Raw genomic sequence first — 8,448 nt, 5'->3', positions numbered from 1 at the left:
TGTTGCCAACCTATTGATTTTGCTTCTCCTTTCAAAAACATAATCAGAAGTTACCAGTCAGAAGTGCAGCAGTAACATACAAACCGACTGAAGTTTAACGAGCATGCTACAGCAACGTTGTTCCTAACAAAGATTGCTCACCAGGATTTCTGCAGCATTGCTGTTCTCATGCAGAATTCATCCGGTGTTCTTCAGCAGAATGAAATTAAACTGGCAATTTTTCAATAATTCTGGGTAATGAACTCCCAGACTTTGAAGGTAAATCTAGATGTGGTTTGGGGCTAACAATTACACAGACATTTTATGGTGCCATAGTTTCACATAAGCTTGTTTCACAAGTTACTCCGATAATTAATTAAGGCTTGTAGCAATCACTTATAGAGAGGATGGCCCAAAGGATTACTTTTCACCCTTCTATTTTCACATTCTACTTTTACTGTCGTTCAAAGAGAAATTCAAGTGTCTCATTATTTATTTCTGACGAGATGAGAACATGATGCAGTGCTGCTCATTAAAGATCCCCAGTCATTCTCTCATTGACTTCCATTAGGTCCCATTTCTAGATGTAATGATTTTTCAGTTCCCTGAATAATCTCCAAGCTGAGACCAAGCTTATCGGGTTTTTTAGTGTACTCATTGGTCAACTTGCCTTGCTGCCCAGACTCTGCCTCAGTTCAATACTCTCAACAGTGACTGAAACATCTGAAGTTAAATTCTAATTGAAAAAGCAATTCAACATAATTAACCTCTTGCCTCTATTTTTTTTTCCAATGCATCTGATAAAGTGGTTTCCCTCCATTGGATCTCTGGAATAATAAACTTGTAGAAAGTAGCCAGTAACTGTATGGTAAGGTTTGCTTTCATGAACCTCAATTTTGCCTCACTAATGAAACATTTAAGTTACAACTAAATGCCAGGAGCAGTAGAAGTAAACTTAATTTGCAAATCAACAGCAATCAATAAAGCATGCCTTAGCAGCAGCTAATACCCTCACTTTGTCAAGAAAGCTGCTATTTAGTTAACATGACAGACTCACTTCTGAACGAGAAAGAGAAAGACCTGGAGGTAGGCTGAGAGATTAATAAAACAAGAAAAGAAGTAACATTAACAGCTTTCTCATCTTGGAGTGTATTCACAAGTGTGTCTCTGAAAGGAGGAAAAGAGAGGGAAAAGGACCAGTCAACTAATAACCCAGTTATGTTTTATCAGCACTAACATGTTTGAGTTTTTCCTCCCCACTGACTATATTATTTTATAATCCTTCATTGATACATCACCACTAAATGGTGCAAATGATGTGTTAGGCAAGAAGCCACAGATACACCCCTGTTAGGCTTGATCTGAATGGTCAAGAGAGGTGAACTGCCCTCAACCTGAGGAAACTCAACAAGAGGTTCATCAGTAGGTGAGAAAAGCAGCTCAGGTAGATGAAAGACAGAAAACTGGAAGCAAAATCTGGCCACTGTGTTCAACAGACTATGAATTCACTTTTACACACAATTCTGTTTTTTCCTGAAGCACTGTTTGCAGTGCAACAGCTTTCTAGATTTTCATGGTATTTTTAAGGCTTAGGTGTATTACCTCTTCCCAGCTATTGAACAGTTACTCACACATTATGCTATTTAATGTAAAATGAACACTCATTAGATAATTTCCTTGTAAGTGCAGGTGATATTTGAGATTGTAAAATCAATATCAACTTTTGCAGTGCAGAGTAAAAACAATTTTTTTCATGACAGACAGTTCCATTCCATAATGAAACTAGTGGGAGTTAGGCTCTCCACTTACAATTCTGCACTCCAAATCATATAAATTGTGCTCCTTGCTGCTTACCTAGGAAGGGAAGTAAACAGCTTCTTCTCTGCACCAAACTAAAAATATCAGTTGGAGGAAAAAACATACAAAGAAGCAGTCAGCAAGTGTCATTCATCTGAAGTGTAAGAATTTGTTTTGCATTCTCCTAGAATAACCAGATCCTCTATTTATATTTTTGGTGTAAGTAAATACAAAGCAAATGCGGTCAAGGTCTACTGTCAGCAAAGTTCAGCACATGGCAATCTTTCTTATCTTTCCTTGGTGGGGTATAATTCAGAGAAAAAAATTTGCTTTGTGTTTAATAAGATTAAATTAATTATTTGGCATAGTTTCCATTTTTCCTTATACACATTTTTAAAGCCAGAAATGTTTTATCAGACCATTCTACTCACGAGCTCAAAAGCAAAGCCTGAGTGACAAACTCAATATGCTCACCTAAGTCACTCATTTTTAATCTGGCAATTGGACAGAATTTATTTTTACTTCTTTTCCCCATACGAAAATAGAAAAATATGGCATAAAGCAAATCAAACAGCATATTTTAGCATAAATGAAAAGTATAAAATACCATATTATCATGATTTTGTCTGAAAGGTTTTATTAGCAGGCAACACGGGCCAGACACTAAATCAATTTGATTAGGTAAATGCATCTCCAAGAAGCTTCTTGTACAGTGGAAAATCCTTCCCACTGATGCAAGTCGAGAGCACGTTGATACATTACGTCATTCTAAATTGGATCTTGCACTTAATGCTGATGAAGGCAGCTCCCCAGACCTATATGGCCAAAGCCATTAATAGACCTCTAGACATGCTGAAAAAATACAACAAACCCAAACAGGGTTTGGCATGGAACATTAAAAGTCTATCAGTGGTATTTCTTTTCTGCACACATTTACCTTAGCATAGATTTACAGAACCACAGCTCTTCTACTCTTCTTCTCCAAAGGCCCCACAGCGACAGGCAAATTCCACTGGGATTGGACATACAGGACCCCAGAGCAAAATTCTCTGGGACAAACTCCCAGTACACTCCTTTGCAGAGGGAAATCAGAAGACAAACTAATTATCTCTCTTAAAAGCCCTCTGCAAAGCCATCTTTGAGGCTTAGTCTTGAGCACCAATGAGAGAGTGAATTCGTGTTGCCCTCTAGACGGGAGCTGGAAAAAGCTTCCACTCACAAAAAAATAAATGCACATGAAATATGTGTAATTCCATGTCAGTAAATATTTTAACTACCATAAAAACATCCTCCAAGGTAATGTCAAAAAAAAAAAAAAATAACACAAACATGAAAACCACAACTGAGTTGCACAGTAAATCTTTTTGAGAATACTGATGTTTCTGGACTTGTTTTGTTACACACATAAGAAGGCCTTTAAAGCTCAAAACAAGTATCACCCATACATGCTACAGTTATCTGTCTGTGAGCTTTCTGCTATGCCAGCTCTCTTGACATTACAGATGCTAGCAGAGAGAAGAAGAAAAGGAGGAAAAGAGAAGCATTGCAACAAATCCTCACTGCTGGAATGTACAGCTTGCAAAGTGCTGACTGTTTCACACTTTTACGCAAACAGTGCCCAGGAGCTCTAGTAAGGCATAGGCACCCTGAAAGTTTTTATCAAAGACCAACACCTGTGTACCTAATGGAGCACAGCCAAAGAAGACATGACACAAAGATTAGGGAAAGAAACAGATAAACAAATCAAGTGTATCATTGACTTGTACATGTATATAAATAAAACATCTAGATGTAAAGCTTAAGCTATCATGAATAGAAAAATTAATATATATGCTCTGCTAGTCATAAGCTGTTGACTGATTTCTGATCAGAATAGTAGCTAACAGGGAATTTTTACAAGTCTTCTGAAGAAGGAAAGCAAACACACAGTAAGACTGGAGAAGTAGTTATGTGTCTGTACACACATGCACACACCCACAGTTACCAAAACATACACCTAGAGCAGCATAAATGTCTGTCTGGCAGCATCATTTTCACAGCAAAAAGTACTACTCTTCTCTGAAATGCCTCAGTCACATACCACAGTCCACAATACACATAGTCCATTTTCATGGCTGGACATACCACAGTCATACCTGAAATATGTATTTTAAATTACAAAAAATTTCTTAGGTTTATATTCCTGGCCCCTCATCTCTACTGTACCTTCATTCCCTAATTTCCAGTAAGCTTCCCTCAGTTCAACAAAATCCGCTAACTTTGGGCTTAGCATCCTCAGCTGGATGACAGAGGGGTTCATGCAGTAATATTGCTGACTGCAACAACCTTTTCTGATTTGGACCTTAATAGCATTAGTCTAATCCCTGCAGAGTCACCTCTGCTTAGGAAACAGTGATTGTTTTATTTTGTTTCCTCAGGTATGCAAGAGCTTCCATCACTGTTTATCTGGCTCCTGAATGCAGATGGAGCACAATGTTTTACACAGCAACCCTCTGCCCTCTTTCCAGTCTGACAATCACCAGCTTTCCTACTCTGATTTACCTGTCTACAACCTTGAGATTTTGCAGCCCAAGTATATGCCCCTGTGGCAGTTCTAGGAAACTTCTTGAAAGCTGCAAGTCTTACACACAGGGGCCAAGAAAAATTGGGGGAAAAAAAAAAGAAGAAAACAGAAGAAAGAAGAAAAGGTAGAAAAAAAAGGGAAAAGGAAAGCTTTTTCCTTGTGTATTTATTTTCTTGGTGTTACTTTTCTCAGAGCAGAAAGCTTCTCTCTGTCTATTGTCTTCAGTGATACAATGTATGTACATATATGCATGTGGTGGGGTCATAATTACATCGCCTGTGCAATTATTCTTATTTTTATCCTGATTATTCTTGGACTAAATGCTTTATTATATACATTTTGGTTTCAAACATGATTATTTTTGAAATGTGAGAGGAGGAGTTTGGAGAGGTAATAGCAGAAAATCAGAGCATGCCTCTCACCCCCACAACTGTCCACAGGAGGCAAAAAAGAAAAGTGCCATGCTTTGGTCTTTCTGTTTTGCTTTATGGGCCGTTCTTCATATGTTCAACCCTTGAAGAGATATATCTCACTGGCCTAAATTTGATGACCTATCCTTTACGAAGATAAGAGTGAGAAAAAAACCTGGGAGGAGGAGGGAAGACTACGATGATCAGGAGCTTCCTCTAAGCGCTGACTTGTGTGTCCCGTCTGCCTGCAGGCACAGTAATATTAAACTCATGCATGCCCATCTTCTGAGAAACTCAGTTTACTTCAGGGGATCTTTGCTAGGGCAAAAGCAGGCCTACAGTCCCACTTGGCCCAGAATAACCATGGGGAATGCTGATGCTCCAAGGGCAGCAGCAGGAGGTAGCACTTGCGCTGCAGCCTGCAGGAAATGTATAAGGAGATGAAGTTTTGGTGACAGCTTTTCCTAAGGAATTCCCACAGAAGCAAAGGGGTGTGCAAGGTCCTTGGAAGATCCTGTCATCTGAGGAGAGTTTAATCACCTGTCATAAAGCCATTAAGTTTTTCTAACAATACATTGGGGAAAAAAAAAACAACCAAGCTTCTCATTTTCTTGACAATTTGCTCCTCAGTGCCTATATTTTACCCTCAAATATTCTAGGCATTTTTACCTTATTAAGTAAATGTATCCACTAAATTTTTTTAATTATTGTTTGTATTTGCTTCAATGTTTTACAAAAAGTGATTGACAGGTTACTTTATTTTGCTAAAGTACCATAAGCAAAACGATTTCTTTCCTGTGCATTCTGTCTTATTCCAACATGGTAGATTACCTGTAAGATGCCCATGTAACACACAGCTCACATTTTTGTCTGTCTGAAAGGCAATTTTCTGATCAAGACTCTACTTTATGGTGAAATTCTGACTACCAAAAATTCTATTTAGAGATTGATTTTTTTTTTACTGTAAAAAATTAAAAATTAGCAAAACTGAAGTAACTGAAAGCTGAGAAAGAGAGCCTGGAACTATAATTTGGAAATGGCTCATCATGAACACTCCTCCCCTCCTTCATTAGCTAACTACAAAGCAAACAATAATTCAGCAACATTCTCACATCAGAGATGACAACAAAAGTACAACTGAAGGTTTTGCCTTCATCATGGTTAATTCTGTTTTGTGAGATAAAATAATGTGGTTTTCAAAAGTTTCATTATTATAAAAGGCAATTCAGCCTAAAGAAATTGCTTATTAACTGAGCTCAAAGGATTGGATAACAGAGGCTAAAACAATTAGGCAATCCTTAAACAGTAACATTTTATGGAAATGGGGGGGAAAGCCCTGGTTAATTCACAGGTGTGGTTTACAAATAATTCTCTTGATTGTCCCTGAAGCACACTAAAAAGTGCACTTGGATAACACAAGAAGCCTTGATACATCTATTGTAAACAATGTTTATTTGATCAGGAGAAGAAAGAAGCCTAAAGCAGAGAGGAGCGGACAATGACTGTGGTTAACCTCAAGCTTCAAAAGAAGTGGAAAGCCACAACTCTTTTACATTCTCATACCAACAACTGGGTTGCTCCTTAATATGGTCACCTGAAAGGTAAGCATCACTCTGAAGTCGTCTTTGGGCTTTCTCAAGTCAGTGAAGAGGAAGGTGTGTCTCTAGAGCACAGTTTGTCCTGCCCTAAGATGATGCTTGAGAGCTGCGCATTCCTTGCAACAACAATAAAGAAAAAGCCTAGATAATTAGCACATTTGGGTTTTATATGGAAAAAATTTAGAGGTGATTAATCCCTCCCTAAGTAAACACAGATCTTATACTGAAGTTGAGGAAAGCTATACTAAATTCAGACTTAATTAATGTTTATGAGGGAAGTATCAGCAGAAAGTTTGGGGAACTCCCGATGCAGAGACATTGGTAGAAGACCACTAAGACAAGCGAGATATATGATACCACAGTGAGAGAAAAAACAAGGTGCTTTTGTCATACATGGTCCACAAGTTCATTTGCATATGTGATCAGTAGCACAGACTCATTGAGGAATATTTGAGAGAGTATCACGTATCTTTACAAGAGCAATAGTAAACAGATTTGCACACCAGGAGAGCTGGTGTGCAAATCCCCTTGTAATACAACTAAAACCTCACTTGAAAGCCCCTCGTGAGTTTCTTTTGAGAACTGGGTACTGGTCTTTGAACTGGAAGAGTTATTATTCTGCAGTGGGAAGGCCTCAACCCCAAGAGGGAAATACACTAACAATGTTAGGTCTATCCTGTATTCTGTAGGACTGCCTTCTCCTCCAAAGTCCTGAAATACATCACTGTTCAGCAGAGAGATAGCATATTTCATTATATTGTGAATATCTATATGACCCCAAAACTAGTAGGCTAGCTGAAAGCAAAACATATTTATAGGTGTCTAAAAAGCATTTTGAGAGACAGGTAACAGATCAAGGCAAAAATTCTACATATTTGATAACATCCAGCAAAGAAGTCTAGGATGCAATTAATGTTCTAGTAACTTTACTAATTTTCTAGCCTGGGTGGATTCCCATATATTTATCAAATATGTATTCAATTTAGTATGACTTAAGCTACCTGCCTCTGCAGAGGTAACTCAAACAGTAAAGGTGATGCTTCTCAGCTCTACAGCAAGTTTTGACTCTCTAAAGACTGAAGTACAGCAGTGCGCAGGAAAGCCAGTCCCAGAACAGAGACCAGGCCAGGGTACAGATGTCCTACAAGTGAGCCCTTTCCTCTACCTTCCTCTGCAATGGCAGCACCTCCCACCCTTACCTCTCCATCCTGTTCACAGAAAGCTCAAACCCTGCTCTGGAGCCCAGCACGTTCCTTCCCACCAGACCTGGGGCTGCCACGCTCACTCCCCAAAATCACAGCCATTGCTCCTACCTCCCCCAAGCCTCCTTGGCTATACCCAGGGCTTCACCACATCTTCCTACAACAGCTCTGGAGGCAACTGCAGAGAAAATCAGATGGAGAAGAGTGCTATGCTGCCAGACTGTTAAGGAGAATGGTTATTAAGTGGCCACAGGCTTTTCCAGAGGGCTGTCCACGTGCTGCTCTGAGGACTTACTCCCTGCATCGTCCTTCCCATGGCCAGTGCCAGGTGCCCATTTGCAGTCTGGGGCATATTCCAAATCACTCCTACCAAATGGAAACAACTTTACACAACTGCAACTAGAAGGTCTCCAGACAATATGCTTTCTGTTTCCTTTCCTAGATGAGAAGCACTTCCCATGAGGACCAAGATTACCACTCGCTTCAGTGATACCAGACTGAAGTCCTGTGTTGCTGCATTCCCAGCCTGCTGCTGTTGAAATGCTGCAGTCTGTCATTTAAAGGCATATTTCAACAAAAAAAAGTCAAAAACGATTTGCCTAAACCTGAATAAGAAGAAAGGATTAGGAAGGCAGAGGAATAATAATACATCAATTTAAGAAAGTTCTTGCTGTGAATATAAAAAAATGTGTCAGTAATCTGCATTGGTTGCTTGAAGAAAATTCAGAGGGCATGAGCGCTGTTATCTTTGTACTGCACCTTTTTTTGTTGTGTTTGTACCAATGCTATTTAACAAAGATTAATATGCTCCCACCAAATCCATACAGTTTTATGAAATCCATGGAGACATCTGGTAAGACTCTATCAGAACTTTTTTCTCCATATTCCCTTCAAAAACA

Source organism: Pseudopipra pipra, chromosome 8, assembly GCF_036250125.1.
Source record: "Pseudopipra pipra isolate bDixPip1 chromosome 8, bDixPip1.hap1, whole genome shotgun sequence".
NCBI classification, from domain to species: domain Eukaryota; kingdom Metazoa; phylum Chordata; class Aves; order Passeriformes; family Pipridae; genus Pseudopipra; species Pseudopipra pipra.
The sequence above is the reverse complement of the archived record's forward strand: the minus strand, read 5'-3'. Positions refer to the sequence as shown.